Consider the following 22,697-nt stretch of genomic DNA (forward strand, 5'->3'; position numbering starts at 1 on the left):
GGCAGTGGCCCGACGATGTGGGAAGGAATCAGTTTCTGGATCTGTTCTGAAAGTGGAGTCCAGAGGATTTGCTGAAGGGTTGGTTGTGGGGTGTGAGAACAAGAGAGGAGCTGGGAAAACTCCAAGGTGGCCCCTCCCGAGATGGGCAAAAAGTCTGTGGCAGCAAAGTGAGATCAGAATGTGGAAGGGAGACAGAAGCTACTATTTCTGCTATTGGGTTGGCTGATGTGTGGCAGACACAAGCTTTATGGGAAGAGGCAGGTGTTTCTTTACTTCTGGGTGGGGGCTGTGGCAGTGTGACCTTGAAATCAGACTTCAGTGACAACTCCCTAACCTCCATTTCTCCAGCCTTTCAATTGTTTTAAAAGCACCTAATTCCCTATGTTAAAGACCTTTCTGATAGAAATACCTAGAGGGGTTTCTGTTTTCATGATGAAACTTTGAAAGGTATACCAGTTAAGCTTTTACCAATATCTATGCTGTTTTTAGCAACACACTGTAAATATGGGGGCCAGGAGTAGAAGTGAGAGAAAAGGGAGTAGTGGGGATCAGAGAGAGACCTTAGAATAAGAATGAGTGTTTCTGGGTCCTTGATATGAGTCCCGTGAAAATGGAGTTGGGGAGGGGAAGGAGGAATGGGAAGGGAGTGGGGCCGGCCTGGTGGTGCAGCAGTTAAGTTTGTACATTCCACTTTGGCGGCCCAGGGTTTGCCCGTTTGGATCCCGGATGCAGACCCATGCACTGCTTGTCAAGCCATGCTGTAGCAGGAGTCCCACAAATTAAGTAGAGGAATGTGGGCACAGATGTCAGCTCAGGGCCAATCTTCCTCAGCATAAAGAGGAGGATTGGCAGCAGATGTTAGCTTGATACTGACCCTGATATCAGTTTCCCCACATGAAACCCAGCATATATGGGGTTAAAAGCAAAACACCCATTCCCTGCTTGCTCTCTGGCTTCCTGGCTCCAGAATCCACTATTCTTCATGGAGACAGACACCATCAAGGAGAAGCACCTGGACTATCTCCTCTCGCAAAGAGATACGGGCTGGTGGGAAAGCTGCTGACCAGCAAGGTCATGAACTGCCTCCTGTCTGCAAGTGTCTCAAGGCCAAAGACTGGCTGGTGGGAAAGCTCCAACCAGCAAGGCCATATGCTCCCCCTCCCCTACCTAAAGCCCCAAATAAAAACCCTTCCTTTTAGCTTTTCGGGGAGTTTTAGATTTCAGCGTTAGCTGCCCTCTCTCCTTGCTCAGCGCTGTGCAAAAATAAAGTTCCTACTTTCTTCCACCACCCCCAGTGTCAGAGATTGGCTTGCTGCGCAGCGGGTGAGCGAATTCACTTCAGGTTCGGTAACAATTTGGCAACCCAGACGGGACAATGTCCCAGGTGGACGTCTCGCCTGTGGCACACTGGCCTCTGGCTAAAGGCCTCTCTTGGAAGCTGTCCTGCAGCTGCCTGAGCCCCTTGTCTCAGGGACAGCCCCAAGCAGCTGGCTGCTAGCCAGACGTCGTTGGCCCACGGCGCTTTTGCTTTGTTGGTGGAAGAAACCAGGTTTCGGACTTAGGAAGACGTCTCTTGCAAGTAGCTGGTAGTTTTTGTCTTTGTCTTTGTGTTAACCTTTTCCAACAGGACCGGCTGGAAATAATGGGTACCTTGGCAGCCCTCTGGGCTCCATTTGTTTTGAAGTCGCCGCGACGCCCTGGCCAAATTTTGGTAAGTCCCCCGGGTGTGCACAACCGAGGTCCCTTGTCCTTGCTCATTTGGGAAGATCTGCATGGTGGATCTTCATTTGTTGGGCGCCCCCGAGTGTAGGACATGGACTAAGCTGGGACTGGAAGCACTTTGGTTTTTGGTTTTGGTCTTTGTTTTGGCTTCCGTTTGTGGCCAAGGGTTTTTGGGAATGTGCGCGTGTTTGGTGTTTGTTGTTTTTGTCTGTTTGTCTGTCCTTTTAAAAGTGTTAACATGGGAGATGCTGCATTTATTACACCTAAGAGCCCCTTGGGAAAAACTTTGGATGATGGTCGACCTATAGCTATAAGGCAATGTCTAAAGAGGGATGATTTTCTTTTGTAAACCACGTGGCCACAATATTCTTTAGACTCCGGAGAGAAAAAAATGGCCAAAAGATGGATCCTCAAGTTGGGAAACTTTTTAGATAGCTCTTATGATCAACAACTGTTTTATTGGTACTATGAAAAGACCAAATTAAGAGGAAACTATAATGAGTAGTCTTAAGAACTTAATCAAACTTGGGGTCTCAGCTTCTCATAGTCTTACAGATGCTAAAGAAAATGTTAAGTTAACAAAGAGAAATCAGAAAGGGAAGAGTCACAGGACTCATCCCAATGGGATAAATGGAACAGATATAAATGAAGTTAAAACAAAGGTTTTAATGAAACACTGCCTAAGGTTGGATGGGCTAAAGGGACCCCTCTATTGGCTCCCCAACATTAAAGGACATCAGACAAACCTGTTCTATTTACCCCAGTTTGAAAAATGTAAAAGGTCAGGAGGCAAAAATCAGAGTGAAAAACCTGACCAACAATTGTTTGGGGCAACAGTTAGGCTACTAAGATTAATAAGACTATAAAGATTAAGGTGTTTAAGCTAATATTATATGAAGAGGTTATGTCATCTTTGCCTGGATGTTTTCTTTGGGAATAAATGTTATGTCTAACTGGGAATGCTTCTGCTGAACAATATTGTAATACCAAAACTTGTTAATAGAATTCTAATGTAAGTTATAATTAAAAGTATAAGGGTTAGTAAAACTAAGATAAAGTTTTGTAAAAACTGATACACTTAAACGGGCCAATTACAGTTCACCCAAACTAATGTATGCAATTGGAAAAGCCAGCTGCAACAATGGGGAGCCTGTTTTAATCTTTTGAGGCTTCTAAATAAAATTAGAAATACTTTACTGCCTCTTTAAGAAAATAATTAAATAATTAAACATGCCAGCAGCCAGCCAACCCAAATCTGCTGCTGTTGTCTACTCTCTTGCTGAGCTTCCCAGCAAGCTGAGCTGAGCTTCAACTCCCCCAAAATTTCTGATCTAAAATTGAACAAGTAAAAATAAGCAAACTTTTGAGGTAATTGGGAATTGTAACGATCATTATGAAAACCTGTTTCAGAAGAGGATTCAAAATCTCTCATAATGGAATGCAGTCTTTAATGAATATGCAAAAACTTCTAAGAGACAAAGTTATTTAACATGATATAAAATGATCTTTGATGAATAAAAGCCTGTTTAAGTTTGCTGGCTTCATTTAAAATGAACATGTCCTCAAAGTTATGAGCATTGGCTACAATGCAGACATACAGCCTGGGTTTACTGGTCAAATGAGCTCATGTCATCTCTGTTACAAAATTTATCAGCAAAACTCATAACTCAGTATAATAGCTAATTTTGTTTAATGTCTCATGGAGTTTTTGTAGACAATCTAAATATAATTATTAAGAACAGGTAAACTAAATAAATATAAAAAATAAAAGTTTTTGGAAAAACTTTTTAACAATAATTATATGTATAATTATATGTATAATAATTATATTATGATATATGTACTTAAAACAACTGAGGACAATAGTTAACTGCTGTAATGTCACATGAAGTTTTTAAGAGTAATTGTTAAAACTGGGTAAGAGTTTTAAGTACAATAATTATGTTTTATAATCTGAATACTTAAAAAACAGCTTCCAAAATCTTTTGGGAAACTTAAATTTTATAACTTTACTAAGTTAAATTAAATAATAACAGTTTATTGGGTATCTAGGTCATTTCCACATAAGATAAAATATTAAAGGTTAACTACTAAGCATATATTTGTCTGCCTTTGGTTTCTTATATCAAAGAGACTAAAAAGTGCTTAGGTTTATTAATAAACATGTTTTATGTATGCTGAGAAAACATATATTTCTAAAAGGTCTGTATACAAAGAAAATAAAATATATGTTTTTAATAAAAAGATATAAAAAATGGAAATATTTTTGTTTCTTGAGTTGAGAAAAATAAATTTGTCCTAAAATGCTGGAACAAATTCTGAACATAAAAAAAGTAACCAAAGCTTTGTAAAAGTAAAACCCTAAAGAGATTTATATATGGTCAAGTTGTCCAGGATTAAAGTAAATCCAATTAAGTACATAAACCTATATGTCAAAAATAAACTGGTACAAAATTAAAACTTGGTTTCCTCTTTCTTAAAAGGATAATTTTCCTAAATTTTTAATCTGCTCTTTATAAAAAGATTATAAAAAGGCTTTTTTTGACTATTTTAACACTGTTTCCCCTTGACTCTTTCTGTTGTCACTTTGAATAGATACCTGAACATGGTTTTACAAGTGAACTTTGTTTCCTATCTGAACAAATGTTTTAAAGCTTTTAATATTTTTGACAAGCTTCCCCCTGACACAAATATTCAAGTATCGAATAAAAGCTTTCTTTTGACCTGGAAGAGGAGAGAAGGTTTCTCTGGGGATTTTCAGAGGGCCCCTGGGACTTCTCGGAGAAATTTGCTCTCTTCCTATAAGAAAAGAAAGCTAAACTAATAAGGCTTATTTTGTATGTTAAATTACATGAGAAGCATTGTCAGATAAGTAATGATAAACTTTCTTAAATGATATTATATAAATGTTACTGATATAAATATTTTAAAAATTATCTGATCTGTTCTGATTGTCAGCTATAATCCTGGTTATTATCTCAAAATGTTGTATATCACAGAGATGGTCAAATGCCTTTTTTGATGGTCAATTACCATTTTTGAATGTTTTGTTGTTTATGAACAGTGGCTATTTTACTTTGATGTTTTTGCAAATATGTTTCATCTTCAGAGAAATTCATGGAAAGGACTCTGGCACTCTAGAATACAGGTTTCTAATAAACGTTCAGATTGTAAAACTAAACTGGGTAAAAATTACAGAACTCCAACAGAGAAACTGATGACCTCACAAACTGCTGACAGAAGATTAAAATCAAGAGCCAATTACACAGGACAGAATAAACTGATAGGGATGATTATAATTTTTATGACTTTTTAACTGAGATATTACTGTTTTTAATGTTTTGCTTTTTTTTCAGAGTTAAGAAAACCTTTTTCTCTATTCTCTTAAAGAACAATGACTTGCAGCAATTTATAAACAAAATTGAAACATTTGTCTTTTCCTCCCTATTTGAGCCCCCCAAAACGCAAAAACTTCTGATAAGTAAGTATTCTTATTCTTATGGCAATATAGTTGTTTGCATAAGTGCAATAAGAATCTGTTCTTCTTTTAACAGGACACAATTGGAAACACTGGTTATATCACCAAGACTTTGACTGGAATATCATATTTAAAAAAAACATACAGCCTTGGATATGACAAGACAGCTTTTGAGGAATGAAGGTTGACATTCTGGAATAAAGCCACTTGGAAATATTGGCCTGGTACTGTGCTTATGGGTTCTGTAACCTGGTAAGGTTGAGCAAAGAATGTTGCTCCCTCTGGCAGGTACAAGGAACCTCAATATTTTGGGGAACCTCACGAAGAGAGGGATTCACCGAAATCTGTAGGTACTGCAGGCAGAATCTGATAATGGGTCCTTTGCTTGGCTTTCCTTGAGAGGCCTTTAAAGGTCAACCTGAGATTCCTTATAAGGTTCCAGCAAAGCAGATTTAAAAGAGCCTAGATGATCAATTACTATTCTTGCTGTACTTATGTAAATAATTATGCCAAATTTATTAAAACTAGACTTATTTTGAAAACCAGTTAGTCTTAATTTGGCTATGTCTAGTGAAATTGAGGGTGATTTTAGGGAGGAAGATTATGTTTGAATAGAAACTGTAATACATGTTTATAGATATTAGATTTTAATTTTTTTCAATTGTCTTTGAAATTTTTATTTTACTCCTGTTAACTGAACTGGATCTTGAATTCTTCATCTCCTGAAATATCTGGCTAAAAACTTACAAACTAACATTTTCAGGGTTTTTTTTTTCCCCCAATTATTTTCATTTAGAGTCATTGAAAACTAAATCTGCCCTTTTTCCTAAAGCCTTACAAACTGAAGCTGGAAGACCCAATATAAACTTAAGAGAGATTCATGTCTACTGCTGTGTAAGCCACTCAGAAAGCTACCTGAGTGCCAGATGACACCATCAGAGACATTTCAAACTGCAAAAGATGCTTCGACCCTGACTTCTAGGAATCTTGATTGGCTGCCCCGTGGGCTCAGAAACTGGTTTATAATTTGCTCCAATCATTAACTGTGTTTTTCTCTTTTTGTTTCTCTAGAAAAACTTCTTATTAAATACCTGGTTACTTACATGATACAGGCCTAACTTCAGGAGCCCACCAGCATCACCGCCTTATTAAAAGACTGGTTCAATGAGATGAAACAACCTACGCCACATTTCAGCAGGAATTAGCTAGATTGGTCACCACCCCAAATCCCTCAAGATTGAGGGACGGACATAAAATAGGGGGAAGTTGATATCGACCCTGATATCAGTTTCCCCACATTAAACCCAGCATATATGGGGTTAAAAGCAAAACACTCATTCCCTGCTTACTCTCTGGCTTCCTGGCTCCAGAATCCACTATCCTCCATGGAGACAGACACCGTCAAGGACAAGCACCTGGACCATCTCCTCCCCACAAAGAGATACAGACTGGTGGGAAAGCTGCTGACCACCAAGGTCATGAACTCCCTCCTGTCTGCAAGTGTCTCAAGGCCAGAGACAGGCTGGTGGGAAAGCTCCGACCAGCAAGGCCATATGCTCCCCCTCTCCTACCTAAAGCCCCAAATAGAAACCCTTCCTTTTAGCTTTTTCAGGGAGTTTGGGATTTCAGCGTTAGCTGCCCTCTCTCCTTGCTCAGCGCTGTGCAAAAATAAAGTTCCTACTTTCTTCCACCACCCCCGGTGTCAGAGATTGGCTTGCTGTGCAACAGGTGAGCGAACTCACTTCAGGTTCGGTAACAATGCCTGACATTGCACTGGCTTCCTAAATACTTCTTCTGCCTCTATTTCTCCCTTCCAACCAATTCTGCACTTTCTCATCAAAATAATCTCCTCTGTCACAGAATCACAGACTCCTTAGCTACAGAAACTCCTTTATAATCACATGGTCCAAACTCCCTACTTTAAAGATGAGGGATCTAAGATCCAGAGAGGTTAAAAGAATAAGTGACTGAATCAAGGTCATAATATTAATGCCATTTCCCTCCTCAAAAATCTTCAGATAAACCCAAAAATCCTTAGGGTGGCATTCAAAGCCCTCACAACAGCCCCAACCTACCTATTGAACCTCATCTCCCTCTAGTCTGCCCCACAAACCCCTGGTTCCAGTCCAACAGCTTTCTTCTCCATCCCCTGAACTTATGCTGCTTGGCCTCATCTCAGACGCTTTCTGAATGCCCCTCCAACTTCCTCTCCAACCGTTGCACATTCTCAAGGGGCACCTGTTCAGGAAGCCTTCTGTGACCAGCTTAGCCCACAAGGCAGCTCTCCGACCTCTGAACTCCCAAAGCTCTCACTGTCCGTTACACCTGCTGACCTGTGTTATAGAGCATGCGGTCCTGATGCTGTGATCTATGTTTACCTGTCTTACTGCTTCTCCCCCTACCCAGACTATAAGCTCCTTAAAGATTAGGGACTGTATTTTCTATTTCTCCACATCCCCCACTGCACCCACCGTGGCTCACAACATTTACTGAGCACCTACAGCATGTAAGTTGCTGCTCTAGGGGCTTCATGTATGTTATTGCACTTGATCCTCACAATTTTCCCACAGATGAGAAAACTGAGGCTCAGAGAAGATGAATAAATAGCCAAGGTCACACAACTAAACAGTGGCTGAGCCATCCTGGGAATCCAGGTCCCTCAGCCTCCAAAAGCCTTCAGCCATGAGCCACGCTGCCTCTAGCCCAGCCAGCGCCTGGCGTGGCGCAGGTGTGCCGGAACTGCTGACTGCTGACCGAGCCGTTCCCAGGGCCCGGTGGAGAGCCAAGGTACACATGACAGGAAAACAGAGCCAGCCTGATATTCCCTCCTCTGAAGCCCACATCTGGATTTCCCTGGGCCCCTGCAAGGTCTCCTTAGCTTCCTGGCATTAACCCTTTACCCTGTGCCAATTTAGGCAGCAGCCCCACTCTGTTCCACAGGTAGATTATCAGGGAGCCCTGACCAAATGGGCAAGACATCAGGAAATGAACAGCCAGATTCCTCTGAAGCAGAGTCAAAAAAGTGATTCTTGAACAACTAGCTGGCTGGGAGGGAGCCCCTCCCTATGGCCACCCAGTTTCAGCTCCTGTGTTTTCCTTTCAGGCCCTGTCAGGCAACTTTGGGATGGCAGGGACAAGACTTTGCCAACAAGCCCTGTCCTACAGAGTGAGGGTGGAAGAAGCCCTGACGCTGTGCAAACCCCCATGTCAGCAGGAGGACCCATCTCTCTGCCTCATCCTGACCCAGGGCCACATCTTCCTCATGCCCACATGGAAGCAGGCTTCTCAGCTCTGGTGGTAGCAGCTACCATTTACTCAGTGCCTACTGTGTGCCAAGCACTATAGCTGGTGCTTCAAATGTTTATCTCAATTAATTCCTGTTAACATTCTGTGAACTGCACAGTCTAGTGCAGTAGTTAAGGGCACAGGCTCTGAGGTCAGACTGTCCAAGTTCAGAATCCCAGCTCCACCACTTACAAATTACATTAACTTGGGCCTGCTAAATAACTTCTCTGTGCCTCAGTTTCCTCATCTGAAACATGACAACTGCAATAGTGCCTAATTCCTAGAAATGTATGAGGATTGACTGAAATAATAAGTGTAAAGTGCTCAATACATGTTGCTATTATTCTAACTATGATGTGGACATCATCTCCATTTTACAGATGGAGGAACTGAGTCTTAGAGAGCTTACATCACTTGCCAAGGTCACACAGTTAATAAAGGACAAAGTGAGGATCTCAATCCAGGTCTGCTCTACTTGACTGCAAAGGCACATGGACACCTGACACATCCCGATGCTTGAAGCCTCTCTCTGTCTCTGTTTGTCTCTCTCCCTAAGCTGTACTTAGGGTGCAGCTGGGTTGGTAAAGAGCTACAATAGAACCCAGGTTAGAAGTAAGTTCCCAGGGTCATCCTGGAGAAGTAGAAATGTGCAGGGCCCAGAGTCAACCCTAAGAATGGGGTTCTGGAAAAATATCCCTTCCCCTCCCCCAAGGCATTTTACAGAAGTGACATTGGAGCTAAAAGGAATATCAAAGGCAATATTGAAGGGGGAAAGTAGGCACAAAAGGGCATCACGAAGTCTTAGCAGAATGGGTTTTCAAGAGAGAGGGGGAGTCACACCCCAGTTGACTTAGGCATGGTGGAGGGGATGCCATATCGGGGAGGAGATACGAGCTGAGTATGGGAGCCCTAGAAAAAACTTGCACAGAGCATTTTTGAACATCTGTTTCTCTGTCCCACCCTTAGCTACTGCCCAATCTCCTCCTCTGAATGGACTGAAGTAACTGCAGTTCCCCAGAGACAATTCCACAAGGCCTCGAATTGCCCTGCTCTCTCGCTGCTAATGTTGTTAAGAGTAGCTAACAAATCCTGTTTCCAGTCCCTCAAGGAAATATACTCAATCTCCATCTCTGGGAGTGCTGGAGGGCATGCTCTCGTAGCCTGAGGAGCTGAGAGATGAGCTGAGGGACCATCAGAGCTGCCATCCTCACCACACTACCTACCACAGCATTCCTTAAGGAGCCCAGTTTCCTACTTCCCATGGTCACTGTGCACCTGAAAAGGAGAGTCAGAAAGTGCAAGGGCTGGACCCCTGCCCTATTCTCTTCCATCAGCCGCTCCAGCATCTCACCTCACCTGTCTGGTTCTGAGAGTCCCGAAGACTGCCAGTGAGATAGAGTTGGCCATGGAGGGAATTGGGCCCAGAAAACCTTGTTCAAGAAAAGACCAACTATTAGCTCCTGAGGATAAGGATTGAATTTCATTTATCTTTGAAAACTCACCACCTGGCACTTGGTACCTAGATGACAATATCAGTGAAATTAAATTGCTTTTAAAGGTCAGAATGCCTAAATATTGGATGGAAACAAGCCACAAATTTGACCTGTTTCCAGCTTGTCAATGTGTCTCTAATCTTCTCGGAACAGGACAATATCTCTGCCACAGAAGCTCTCACATCCTCTGGGTCCTACTCACAAATCCCAAGGTGGTGATGGCCAAACAGTCAACAGCTAATTTCTGAGAACTGACCTCAGACTGTTCAGGAAGGTCTGGTGTTTCATCCTCCACCTGCTCACACCCTCACATATTACACACCCAAGAATAAAACAAGGTGAATTTCACACTGGATTAAGGGAATTTCTAACATCTTTTCAATCAGCCCTCTGACAACACAAGTTGTTACTAGCGCATTGTGCAAAAGAAGAAACATAAAGAGAGCAACCCCAGCCCCTGAATTACTTCCTCTCAGCATCAACTGCAATTGACCACATGCTCTGACCCACATGCACACACCCAGGCACAGGTAATACACTCAACACATACATAGCACCCACTCTAAACTCTTAAGTGGCAGCAACATACAGGACATTAGGACACCACATGGGTTCACATATGTGTTATGCTGACTCCAAGACAATTAAGAATATAACCCCACCCCACCCTTCACCAATATGAATGCTGGGAGCTAGAGCATGTACATGTGTCTCTCTGGAACTGGAGCCCTGTGTGTTCTCTCAGGCTCTATGGGGAAAGAGGAAAACATGAAGCAGAGACCCCGAAGTCTATGAGAGTTTCCTGCTGTTTGTTTCAGGGACCCACAGGCAGGAAACAGCCAGGAAAGTTATCAAACACTCATAATCCACTCCAGAAACTGAATGTGATGCTCAGGGGTAGGTTGTGGAGGAGGGGGGAGAACAGGGAGGGAAGTCTCATCAAACCAAAACGTGAGAAGTCTGTGCAATGGCAGGGAATCTACCAAGCAGGCCGTCCTTCCCCAGGGCCCAGGGGGCCCCAGGCTCCAGAGACTCTCCTCACCACACCCACAGTGGGCATCTTCAGGCCTCTGAAACACAGAGCTGTGCAAGAGGAGACACAAACGGAACTCACTACCTGCTCATTTGGGGGAAGGCAGGCACATGAGACAGAAATAAAGAAGAAGCATCCAGGGCTCTGCCACACCTGCCCCCGCCTCCCTGCTGCTAGTCACAGAAGCAGAACTTGAGAGCAAGAAGGAACACGCACAATTGTCTCACCCAAATCCAACAATTTTCAGATAAGAAAACTCAAGCGCAGAGTGAGTGAGTGACTTTCCCAAGGTAACGAAGGAAACTGGTAGCTTAGCTGACACAGAACCAGCTCTCCTCACTCCCAGCCCAGGGCCCTCCCCACACCTCTGGACCTCCCCAAGGCCACGGTGTGTGAACAGCCCAAAAAGTGAGCTGCATAAAACTCACTGTTGTGCTCACTCAAGGCAGAGAGTGTAAGTGGATCAGCCCTGCAAACTTGCCAGTGGATGAAAGAAAGATTCACATTTCCTCCTGTTTATCGGCATCACCTGGCTCCGAGCTCTTAGGGAGATTAACCCTTCATTTGAGAAAAGACGTGGACATGTGCAGACCACCACTGTGGGTGACAGGATTTCCACTTCGTACCCCAGGCTGCAACTCCACTCTCCCCATCACACTCTCAGCATGATGCAGCTAAACTTCATGGAAAGCTCCCCCTCCACGTGAGAGCCTGGCTGGGCTTGAGAGGAACCACAGAGCAACTGCTCCTCTCCCAGGGTGCGTCCCCCACTGAGCGCCATGTTCCCCTGCCCTCCCCTGTCTCTGTCCCTCCCAGGTGGTAAGATACTCAGGGCACAGGCCAAGAAGTGAGGGGCAGTGGTCAGGGAGAGGGTATAGAGGGGAGAGAAGCAAATGAAAGGTGAAAGGAAAATGTGAATACAAGACACTGTGTCAAAATGCCTCCTCCAGCATTAACGTCAGCATGATTTCGCCCACTCTCAGAACGGAATGCACCCCTCCAATAGTTCAAAGAAAGCAGCATAGACTACATTGCCAACTTCACAGAAGGATAATACCCAAACCGCAGGTGACTAGAGAAGACAAGATTCCATTGCCTTCCAGAACCCAGACACCCAGCCCCAACTCAGTAAGTCTCAAATACCAGTGTTTGAGAAATTCCGCTTTTGGTTGGTCCAAGGTGAGACCTGTAGATCTCAATTTTCTTTTCTTTTCTTTTCTTTTTTTATTTTTTGCAAGGAAGATTGTCCCTGAGCTAACTTCTGTGCTAATCTTCCTCTATTTTGTATGTGGGATGCTGCCACAGCATGGTTTGATGAACCATGTGTAGGTCCACACCCAGGATCCGAACTGGTGAGTCCTGGGCTGCCAAAGTGGAGCACACAAACTTAACCACTACTCAACCAGGCTGGCTCCTAGATCTCAATTTTTGACAAACATCCCAGATAATTCTGATACAGATGGTCTGAGAACCACGCTACGAGAAGTCTTACCTTATCACTTCCCCACTGGACTGCTGAGAGGTTAAGAGCACCTGCTATGGAGTTCCCCAGGCCTGGCTGCAAATTCTGGCTCTAACACACGAGCTGCAAGGCCCTGGGCAAATGACTACAACTTGCCCCCTCATCTGTAACATAGGGGTAATAAAAGCACCCACCACGTGTGCTGTTGTGAGGATCAAATGAGGTAGTCTAGTTATTTAGAGTGCTTAGCACACTGCCTGGCACGCAGTAAGCACACAGTATTTGTTGGCTATAACTTGTTCTATTAGTACACACTTAGTTGCACTAGTTGTCAGTTGTACGATAATTAGTAAGCACACCATGCCTTTTGGTTGTTAGTATTTTACATTGCAATGTGTACATATAAAACTCATTTCTTCCAAGAAATTGACAGGTCAAGTAACTTTTAAGCTACAGGGAGCCTGCCAAGGAGATTTCTAGACCTAGGAGCCTTGCTATTAGCTTAATGCTTCTAAGTTACTTCTTCCCTGTTGCCCTCTTCGACTCACCCTCTCCCTTTCCGCCCTGTGGACATGGTGTTTTCAACAAAACTTTAAATTTACATTGTGCTTCTACGTTTTACAATGAGTGTTAAAGTGTTTTATAGGATATGTTTTGATTGCCTGCTTTTCTCTATTACTTTCTCCAAAAGCCCTTCCTTTCCTTTAGGCAATTAATAAGTGACCCCCGGGCTAAGAATATCTGTCTGGGCCAAAACCCTGAAAAGTCACTCTGATCAACAGAGAAAATGTTGCAGAAGAGTAGAACTCAGCCCTGTGGCTTGTGATGAGACCAGGCCGAGCAGTACCCTACAGGCTCAGACTCTGGGCTCACTCCTCTTCTCCATCTCGGCCTCCACCACTCACTCGCACCAGCCCCAGCCTCCTTCTAGAGCTTCTTCCCAATGCCCATACACTATTTCCACCTGGAGAGTCCACAGGCATCATATCTAAACCTATCCCAAGCTGAGTTTAGCATCTCAGTCCCTAGCCAACCAATCCCTCATCCTTATCTCAGGGCTAATGACGTCTGAGCCACCCAAAAGCCCAAACTAAACACAGCTCTGAATGATCTTCAAGCCTCCTCCTCACCACCCCCTTCTCTCTGGTCACTCACCAAGGCCTGCCAGTTCTTCAAATGACTCTTCTGTCCCCTGCTCTCTATGCCCTCTGACCTCCAAGTTCAGATCTCAGACTCTCATGTGGACTTTCCACAGCCACAGTTCTCCCAACAAATCAGCTGCCAGGGTGCGTGTCCCAAAACTCAGATCTGACCAGGTCACTTCTCACTTAAAGCCTCTGGTAGATCCCCACTCACAAGAGTCCAGACTCAGGCTGGCCGTCAAGACTTTCACAATTTGGTAGGACCCCACCCCTCCTGCTACCAAAGAGAACCCGAAATAATACCAGGCCGAAAATATCCACCCATTCCACTGTAGCCTAAAGGTCAGTCAACTGGGTACATGATACCTGGCAGTTGGTCCCCACTCATACAAACATTAGCCCAACTTGTTGTATCTGATGCCGGATCCTTGGGCCATGAAGGGATGATACAAATTTGAATGAGGAAGAGGAAAGGCAATGCATGGCCAGGGCATTCAAGTTGTAGGGTTTGAGTTCATCTAGTCAAATCTCCTCATTGTGCAGCAGGCAAAACTAAGCCCTAGAGAAGCAAATCTACTCTTCAAGGTCAATGTTTAGTCACCAGCACTAGGACCCAGGTGTCCTGTTCCACAATCCTGTTTCTTCTACTGACAGGCCTAGAAGACTCTCCCAAGCACAGCTGTCTTGGATTCCCACAACTTTCCCCTTTCCCTCCTCACAACTCAGGACCCCCGACTCCATCCACAAGCTTGAAGATTCCAAGATGACTTGGAAGGAACAGAACAGGAAGTCTTGAGCATTGGCACAAGTTCAAGGTGAAACTCCTGGGGCCAAACACAAGGGCCTTTGACTATAGAAAAATATGGACCCATTGTCTTGGTGGATGGAACCAAACCATAGCAATTTTTTGCCCAGAGATCAGGACTTGGCCCTACAACACCAGTGTTACCGCACCAGGGTGGTTTTTGCCTGCCGCCCAGAAAACCAAACACTGAAACAATGAGATTGCAACAGAGAGAGGGTTTTAATCACAAGGCAGCCATGTGAGGAAGCAAGAACATGAGTCTCAAATCTGCTTTCCTGAAAATAGGGGTTCAGGGATATTTATAGGAAAGGTAGGCAAGGTCGTCTGAAATGTGGAGACAGATAGGTGATTGGAGGCGAGGGGAGTGGGGGTAATTGATGATCTGCACAAATGTAGTCAAACTTCATGCCTCTTCATAGGATGCATGCTCACAAAATGGCAGCATTAGCATGATCTGAGGGTGGAGCTTTTAGCTTCTCGATGTCAAAAGGTCACCTATTGGACATCTGCATGGGCCCAGTTGATGAGTTGGTGGCTCAACCTGCCTGGAGTGGACAAAGGGTTCTAATTCCTGAAGAAGAGCTCAAACACCCATTATCATGGTGACCCAGGCTCCGGGGAGATGTTATCTCTAGGAACCTAGTGGGAGTCAGATGGCATATTGCCTAAACAGCACAGTTAACGATGGGCAGGTTAAACCGCTAAAAGGTATAATCAGTAATTGCAAAAAGGAAAAATTCTTGAGTTCCTAGCTACTTAATCATCAATGGCTACCTGTTTGCCTGTTTCAGTCCCTTCTATTCCTTGGTCATTCCTCATTCTTGGAGGACTCAGGGCTACAACTGATCTAGCTCCTTCCTGCTGAACCAGGGCGTAGATCTGGGTTAGAGGAATGAAACTGTTTAGCACTCATTTGGAAATATTCTCTTGTTCCCAGCGTCACGTTGACATTTTGTATTATTAGAATTTTGTACCTTGCTCAACAGTTTCCGAACAACATCTAAAGGCCCATTTTATAATCAAGTATCAGACCAGAAGGATAAGAAGTATAGACAACCCAAATTTTAACAGTCCCTGAAAAATAGACCTAATCCCAGTGGGGTCTACATCTGATCTCCAGAATGGGACAGACATCTAGTCTTAGTTCCCTATAGTCTTCTGTTCCACTGGATATGCATCAGAGACTGGAGCAGCATCCTACATGCTGATCTTTCAGTTGTCATTGATGACTATCAGCATAGACTTTCTGCTTGGGGAATCATCACATTCCTAATGAACAAAATTATCATTTTATAGCAGTTGGGAGGGGCTGTAAAGTCTACTGAGTATGTCTGGGTTAGTTAATCATTCAAAGTGACAATATGGTTTCTTTTCTACAATATGGCTTCCCTTATGTCAACCTTGTGTTGAGCCGATATCACCAGGGGGAAGGGAGAAAAGTAACACACACTTTAAGAAAATAGAGGCAATTACAACAGTTTCTACTCACCCCTGGTTTTTGTTTTTTGTTGTTATTGGGGTTTTTTTCCTCACATAGTGTTCTGCACGGCCTCTGAATCCCCCAGGATCAAGGAGGACCAGGAAAAGGTCTGGGTCCCTAGAGGGTGGAGGAATCAAGATGAGATTTAGATGGTTCCATTATGAGATGATTAGTAGAGAAAGGAGCCACACTGTCCTTTCCCTAATTGCTGGTGAAAGAAAAAACAAAAACCTCAAAGCTACACATCCACCCCTCAACAAAGGAAACAAACCCTCCTGCAAAATACAGGGGACCTATTTGGGGACTGAGGCCCTGCCCACTGCAAGAAAAAAGAGGAGGGGAAAGCAGAAAAGCCAGAGACTTAGACAACAAATATTTCACAACAAGCATATTCTCATCAGCTACCAAGTCCAAAGCTACTTGATATGTTTCTGAGCTGCCAGAATGTCTTGGTTCCCCCCATAAAAGGTCTCTGACCATATTCCTTGACGCCTAGAGATGCATTTCTTTGGGTTTGATCCACTGAAGTGATGGACCTCTTAGATTGAAGGACAAAGCCTCATGCCTCCCCTCAAGACAAAGTCTATCATTTCTCCCTTCCTGCCCTTGCACAAGCTGTTCCTCTACCTGTAACACTCTTCCTTCGCCTGCCCTTGCCCTTAGCAAACTCAAATGGCACTCTCTCAAAGATCTTGAAGGGGCTCCCAAAGGCAAGTGAATGGTTCCCTCTCTGTGCTCAGTACATTGGACATACCTGTATTTACAACATCATGAGGTAATATTTAATTTTTCATTTTTGAAATTTAAGATAAAGTACGAAAAAGAAAATATCACACATATGCCATTTTCCACCTATAATCTAGACCTATCATTGTTTCACGTTCGGCATATTTCTTCCAGTCTCTTTTCTGGGGTAGCAGACTGTAACCTCCTGGAATGAAAAAACTACATACTTTTTTTTTCCTCCAGTTTTCACAGTTCTGGAGGTCAGATGTCCAAAATTGGCCTCACTGGGCTAAAATCAAGGTGTCAGCCTAATGGTATGCCTTCTGGAGGTCCAAGGAGCAAATTGCTTCCTTACCTGATCCAGTTTCTAGAGGCCACCCGCACTCCTTAGTTCATGTCTCCCCTTCCCCACACATCTTCAAAGCCAGTGAGGGCTGGCGGAGTCTTTCTCATGCAGCATCATTCTGACCCTGACTCTCCTGCCTCCCTCTTTCACTTATAAGGGCCCTTGTGATTACATTGGGCTCCCTGGGATCATCCGGGATACTCTTACCATCTCAAGATCCTTAACATCATCCCATTTGCAAAATCCCTTTCGTCATATAAAGTAACATTCACAGGTTCCAGGGATCAGGATGTGGATGTTTTGGGAAGGCCATTATTCTGCCTGCCACAACTACCTTTTCTAAACTGTACCCACAACAAAAATTTGCTTTGCCTTCCTCCTCTTTCACTTTTCTTCTGAGACAGAGACAAGAGCACAAGCTCTGAGGTGAAACACCCTAGCTCTGCCATTAAGTGCCTGGATGTCCCTGGACCAGTCCCTTCACCTCCCTCAGCTTCTTTTTTCTCATCTGTAACATGGATTAACTCCTAACTGCCTTACGAAATGACAGTAAAAGAGTAAGTTAAGATACATAAGGCAGTAAACACAGTGCCTGGTATGTGATGAGCCCTCAGGAAACATTCCTTTCAATCCTTTCCTTTTGCCATCCCATTTTCTCTCACCCTGGCCCATTTTCTCCTTCGTCTCCCTTCTCTTCAGTGGCTTAGTCTAACCTCAGTCTAACTATTTAGCAAAGAGGCCATATTACCCACCTCTGTGATTCTGCTTCAATGGACATTTATAAGGAGAGTTCTGTTTTGTTTTGTTTTTTTAAAGAAGTCCTTTTATGGTCACTTAAAACTTACATATACTTCCTTGTAACTTAGATATGCCAGTCCTAATTCTGCCCTGCTATATTATACATTCATTTCCTCATTTCATCCTTCTTCAGTCTTTCTCTTTACATCTTATAAATAAAGACAGTACAAAGACAAAAACAATGCCCAGGCCACAACATCAAATTCCTTTAGCAAGATGAATGCTATTTGCAAGACATCCCCTGAAGCTTATTTCTAGGCTTGGCTTTCAGCAAAACCATTTAACTCTAGAAACATTTCCAGACCCCCAGGGACAATAACCGTGACAGAAGCCACATATTCTCTGAATATTTCTGCCTTGGATTAAGACATTTTCCAGAATGTTGTTCCTAAGTTACTGCTACCCAATCCTTCAACTCCTGGAAGTTAAGCCTCCCCTATCATCTTCAACTCCGGCTGGCCTGCCAGGACACCAGCTAGAAAATGCCTCCCTACTCTAGATGACCAGGGTGGCACCTTTGCCTAGTCCCAGAATTCTAGTAGCTCACACTTACTCACTGCTCACTATGTACCAGGCAGAATCCTAGGGGCTTTATATTTAGCTAGTCTTCACCAAAAAATCCCATAAGTGATATCATCCCTGTTTTTACAGATTAAAAAAACTGAGTCAGAGAAGTTAAATAATTTACCCAACATCACACAACTCCATAATTATACCTCATCTCTCACTCAAATAAGTGTTAATAATTTAATCTGGGCAGAGGACACCCTAAGATTTCTGAGGTCTCCTGAACAAAATCCACCTTTCAGAATGATGTTCACTGTATCGTCAGCTATTTGCACAGCCATTCTCTGGCCATAAAAGGGGTGCACTAGGGAAAGAAAGTGTAATGAGAAAGAAGCAGTAGGAGGGAGATTCCCTGCAATGGGCACAAAGAGGATGAGATTCCAAACACAGACACAGTCATAAGACACACCCAGAGTTTGTGGCCTTGGAAAAATGGCAGCCCCATCTGTCTCTTTCCATGCCTGTTGGCATCTGACTTCCTTCTCAGCCTGCCCCTCCTGGCCTTGTTTTCTCAGACCAACTAGAGGCCTGGGCCTGGGACCAAACCAGAGCACCCAGCACTGAGCTATGTGGGTGGAGGGAGCAGAGAAGGGAGTAAAGTGTTCAGCTTATAGGGGACCTGACTCACCTATGTATGTATCATTTGGGCAGGGAGTGGATTAGAAAAGGGCTGCTCTGCAGGACTCACGGTTTAAGGAGTGACACTTCCTCAAAGATGTCTGACTGACAGCAAAGGGTGGATGTGGGAGGCATCACAGCTTTCTCCCATTTCGATATTTATTGTCCCTCCCTCTCCCTCCATTGTGTTACATTCCTCTGACTGTAGGTCACTTATTTACTGAGTTGGGTTCCAGGAAAAAAAAATCTCAGCTGAATTCCTTAAAACCCCAAGCACTCAATTCAGTTCAAGATGCCTGTCGCAAAGAAAGTCACTACATAATGAGAAAGGGAACAATCCCACAAGACGACATAAGACTTATAAATATCTATGTACCCAACATAGTAGCATCTAAATATGTAAAGCAATTATTAACAGACATAAAAGGAGAAATAGAAGGTGACACAATAATAGTAGGGGACTTTAGCACTCCACTTACACCAACGGATAGATCATCCAAACAGAAGATCAATAAGGAAACATTGGCCTTAAGGGACACATTAGACCAAATCGACTTAGTAGATACATACAGAACATTCCATTCAAAAACTGCATAATACACATTCTTTTCAAATGTTCATGAAACATTCTCCAGGATTGATCACATATTAGGACACAAAACAAGTCTCAACAAATTTAAGACGATTGAAATACCAGGCATCTTTTCAGACCACAAAGGTATGAAACTAGAAATCGACTACAGGAAGAAAATCAGAAAAGCCACAAAGGTGGAGATTAAACAAAATGCTACTGAAGAATGATTGGGTCAATGAAGAAATCAAAGGAGAAATCAGAAAATACCTGGAGACAAACAAAAATGAAAACACAACATGCCAAAATGTATGAGATACAGCAAAAGCAGTTCTAAGAGGGAAGTTTATAGCAATTCAGGCGTACCTCAACAAACAAGAAAAATCTAAAAAACAATCTAGCAGTGCACCTAAAAGAATTGAAAAAAGAAGAACAAACAAAGCTCCAAATCAGTAGAAGGAAGGAAATAATAAAAATCAGAGCAAGAACAAGTGAAATAGAAACTAAAAAAAAGAAAAAAGAAAAAATCAACGAAACCAAGAAGAGCTGTTAAATTTGAAAAGATAAACAAGCATGACAAACCTTTAGCTAGACACACCACAGAAAAAAGAGAGAAGGCTTCAAGAAATAAAATCAGAAATGAAAGAGGAGAAATTACAACGGACATTCAGAAATACAAAAATTATAAGAGAATACTACGAAAAGCTATATGCTAACAAATTGGATAATGCAGAAGAAATGGATAAATTCTTAGAATCATACAATCTTCCAAAACTGAATCAAGAAGAAATAGAGAATTTGAATAGACCAATCACCAGTAAGCAGATGGAAATAGTAAGCAAAAACCTCCACCAAAATAAAAGTCCAGGGCCAGACGGCTTCCCTGGTGAATTCTACCAAACATTCAAAGAAGACTTAGTACCTATCCTTCTCAAACTCTTCCAAAAAATTGAAAAGGAGGGGAAGCTTCCTAACTCGTTTGCAAGGCCCTCCCCTCCCCACCCCTTTCCTGAACTGCCTGGGATGGGGTGAGATATAAAAGGTCTCGGTTTCCTGAGAGAAAGAGCAGGAGCGAGAGAGTCCAGCTACCCTGATCATGAGCCCTGCCCTGCTGCTGGCCCTCCAGGGCATCACCCTCATGCTGCCCCGTGAGTGAGGACCCCAACCTTGGGGGGGACTTCCCTGGAGGATGGGTTGAGATGGATTTGCTCTTCCCATTTCAGGAGTGCAGGCCCTGACCTGTCAGTTCACGACAGTTGAGGATGTGAACAACGCAGCAGATATGCCGTACCTATGGGATGTGAAGGACCAGCAAGTCTGTGAGGATGGCTGGGGTTGCCAAGACACGCTGCTGCTCATTAAGAATGGTGCGAAAAGCCCCATAGGCCCCAAGCCTGGCTCCCACCCTCTCCTGTGTAGAGACATCCCTCCCCGCACCCAGCCCTCCCTGCATTCCCTATGGGAACTCAGAGGACCCCTCCCGTCGTACCAGGAGCTGTCCCCTCCCCAGCTGGGGCAAAGTCTTGGGTGCCCAGTCACCATCTGTCCAGTCTCCCACCCCAGGCCACGATATAGACCGTCTCTCTAAGACCCGGAGTCCTGACCCCACCACGGCCTCCCTCCCTCTCTTGGTCCAGGACCCCAAGTGAAACTGGTGCTCAACAAGGGCTGCACCCCGGAGGCAGATCACAAGGCCCGTGTCACCCAGCACAGGACAGGCCCCGGCCTCTCCATCGTCTCCTACACCCACGTGTGCCGCAACGAGGACTTATGCAACAATGTCTCCATCACGCCCCCTGTCTGGGACTCATTACCCCCAACAGGTGCCTGAGGGAGGAGGGGGAGGAGGAGGAGGGGAAAGTGAGTGTGGGGAGGAGGGAAGGGGCAGGGCTGAGGGGGTGAGGTTAGCACAGAGGGACAGTGCCTAATTCCCTGCACCCCAGGCCTGGAGCCCGAGGAGGGCACGTTTTGGGGGAGACTGGGGAGGTTGATTTCTGGGGCAAGCAAAAGCGGGGTGGAGAGAAGGTCCCTGATCTGAAGGGAGAGCCCTCTCTTCCTCTCTCTCCGTCTCTCACCTCCCAGTCCCGGGGTCCGTGCGGTGCCCAGTCTGCTTTTCCGCAGAAGGCTGTCTGTCTGCAACAGAGCTGACCTGCCCTTCTGGGGACACACATTGCTACAACGGGGTCCTCGTGATCAGGGGAGGTGAGGCGGGACATGGGGGTCCCTGGGGGACACGGAACAGGGAGGTCTGAGGGCCAGGATCTGGTTCTCTGGGAGGGAGGGTAGCTGAGGGCTGGGAACTGGAGGAGGGTGGGCCTGGCTTCGTGGAGCTGCGCCTCCCCTGAAGGTTGCGTGGTCCCACTGGGAGCATCTCCCTCTCTCCCTCTCTCTTCCTTTCCACAGTGGACATCGCCACCAATCTGAGATTGAAGGGGTGCACGTCTCAAGCGGGCTGCAACCTGCTTAATAACACTCAAAAAATTGGGGCCCTGACTGTGCACGAGAACTGCAACCCTGAAGGTGAGTCCCTCGTGCGGGAGACGAGGCCGTGTCCTGCACTGCAACCTTGGGGCACAGTGACCCTTGTGAAAGTGGGACACCCGAACACATCCCACCAAAGCCAGCGCCCGCGAGTAATTTAGGAGTTTATTGCTCACTCAGGGAGGCATTCTCCTGGTAGGCACTTCAGTGAGGGTGCCAGTAAGAGGTGTCCAGCTGTGTATCACACACACCACAAACCTCATACACCACTAAGTCCACCCACCATACACACCATACACCACACATCACACGCAAACAAAACACAGACACACAGAACACACACCATGCCACACCCTCACAACAAACACATACCACATACATCACACACACACCGTATCAGTACACACACACACCACACATCATGTACCACACACAAACACTACATACACCATACAAACATGCCATACACATATCACAAACCCCATACACCCCACACAAATACTACACCTCTGCAGACATACCACACACGTACACTACACACACCAGACACATGTCACATGAAAGACAGCTTTTATGCCACAAATGAATATTCCTATCACAATCCATGTTTGGTTAGCTTTCGACATTGGAGCCAGATCTTGGAGGATGTGTTTGGCTTCCCTGGATCTGCTCAGCTCAGCAGTTTAGCAA

General features: G+C 44.5%; 1 long non-coding RNA gene across 2 annotated transcripts; it reads left to right on the forward strand.

The window, feature by feature from the left end:
* Nucleotides 1-1,132: 1,132 nt before the first annotated feature.
* On the forward strand, nucleotides 1,133-6,887 carry LOC139042189 (uncharacterized). Of its 2 annotated transcripts, none has more exons than XR_011498612.1 (3): nucleotides 1,133-1,711; nucleotides 5,277-5,452; nucleotides 6,272-6,887. It is a non-coding gene; the product is annotated as an uncharacterized lncRNA (long non-coding RNA). The 2 variants fall into 2 exon arrangements; XR_011498611.1 differs by having other exon boundaries at nucleotides 5,277-5,424.
* Nucleotides 6,888-22,697: the final 15,810 nt, after the last annotated feature.

Source organism: Equus asinus, chromosome 26 (assembly GCF_041296235.1).
Source record: "Equus asinus isolate D_3611 breed Donkey chromosome 26, EquAss-T2T_v2, whole genome shotgun sequence".
In the NCBI taxonomy this organism is placed as follows: Eukaryota; Metazoa; Chordata; class Mammalia; order Perissodactyla; family Equidae; genus Equus; species Equus asinus.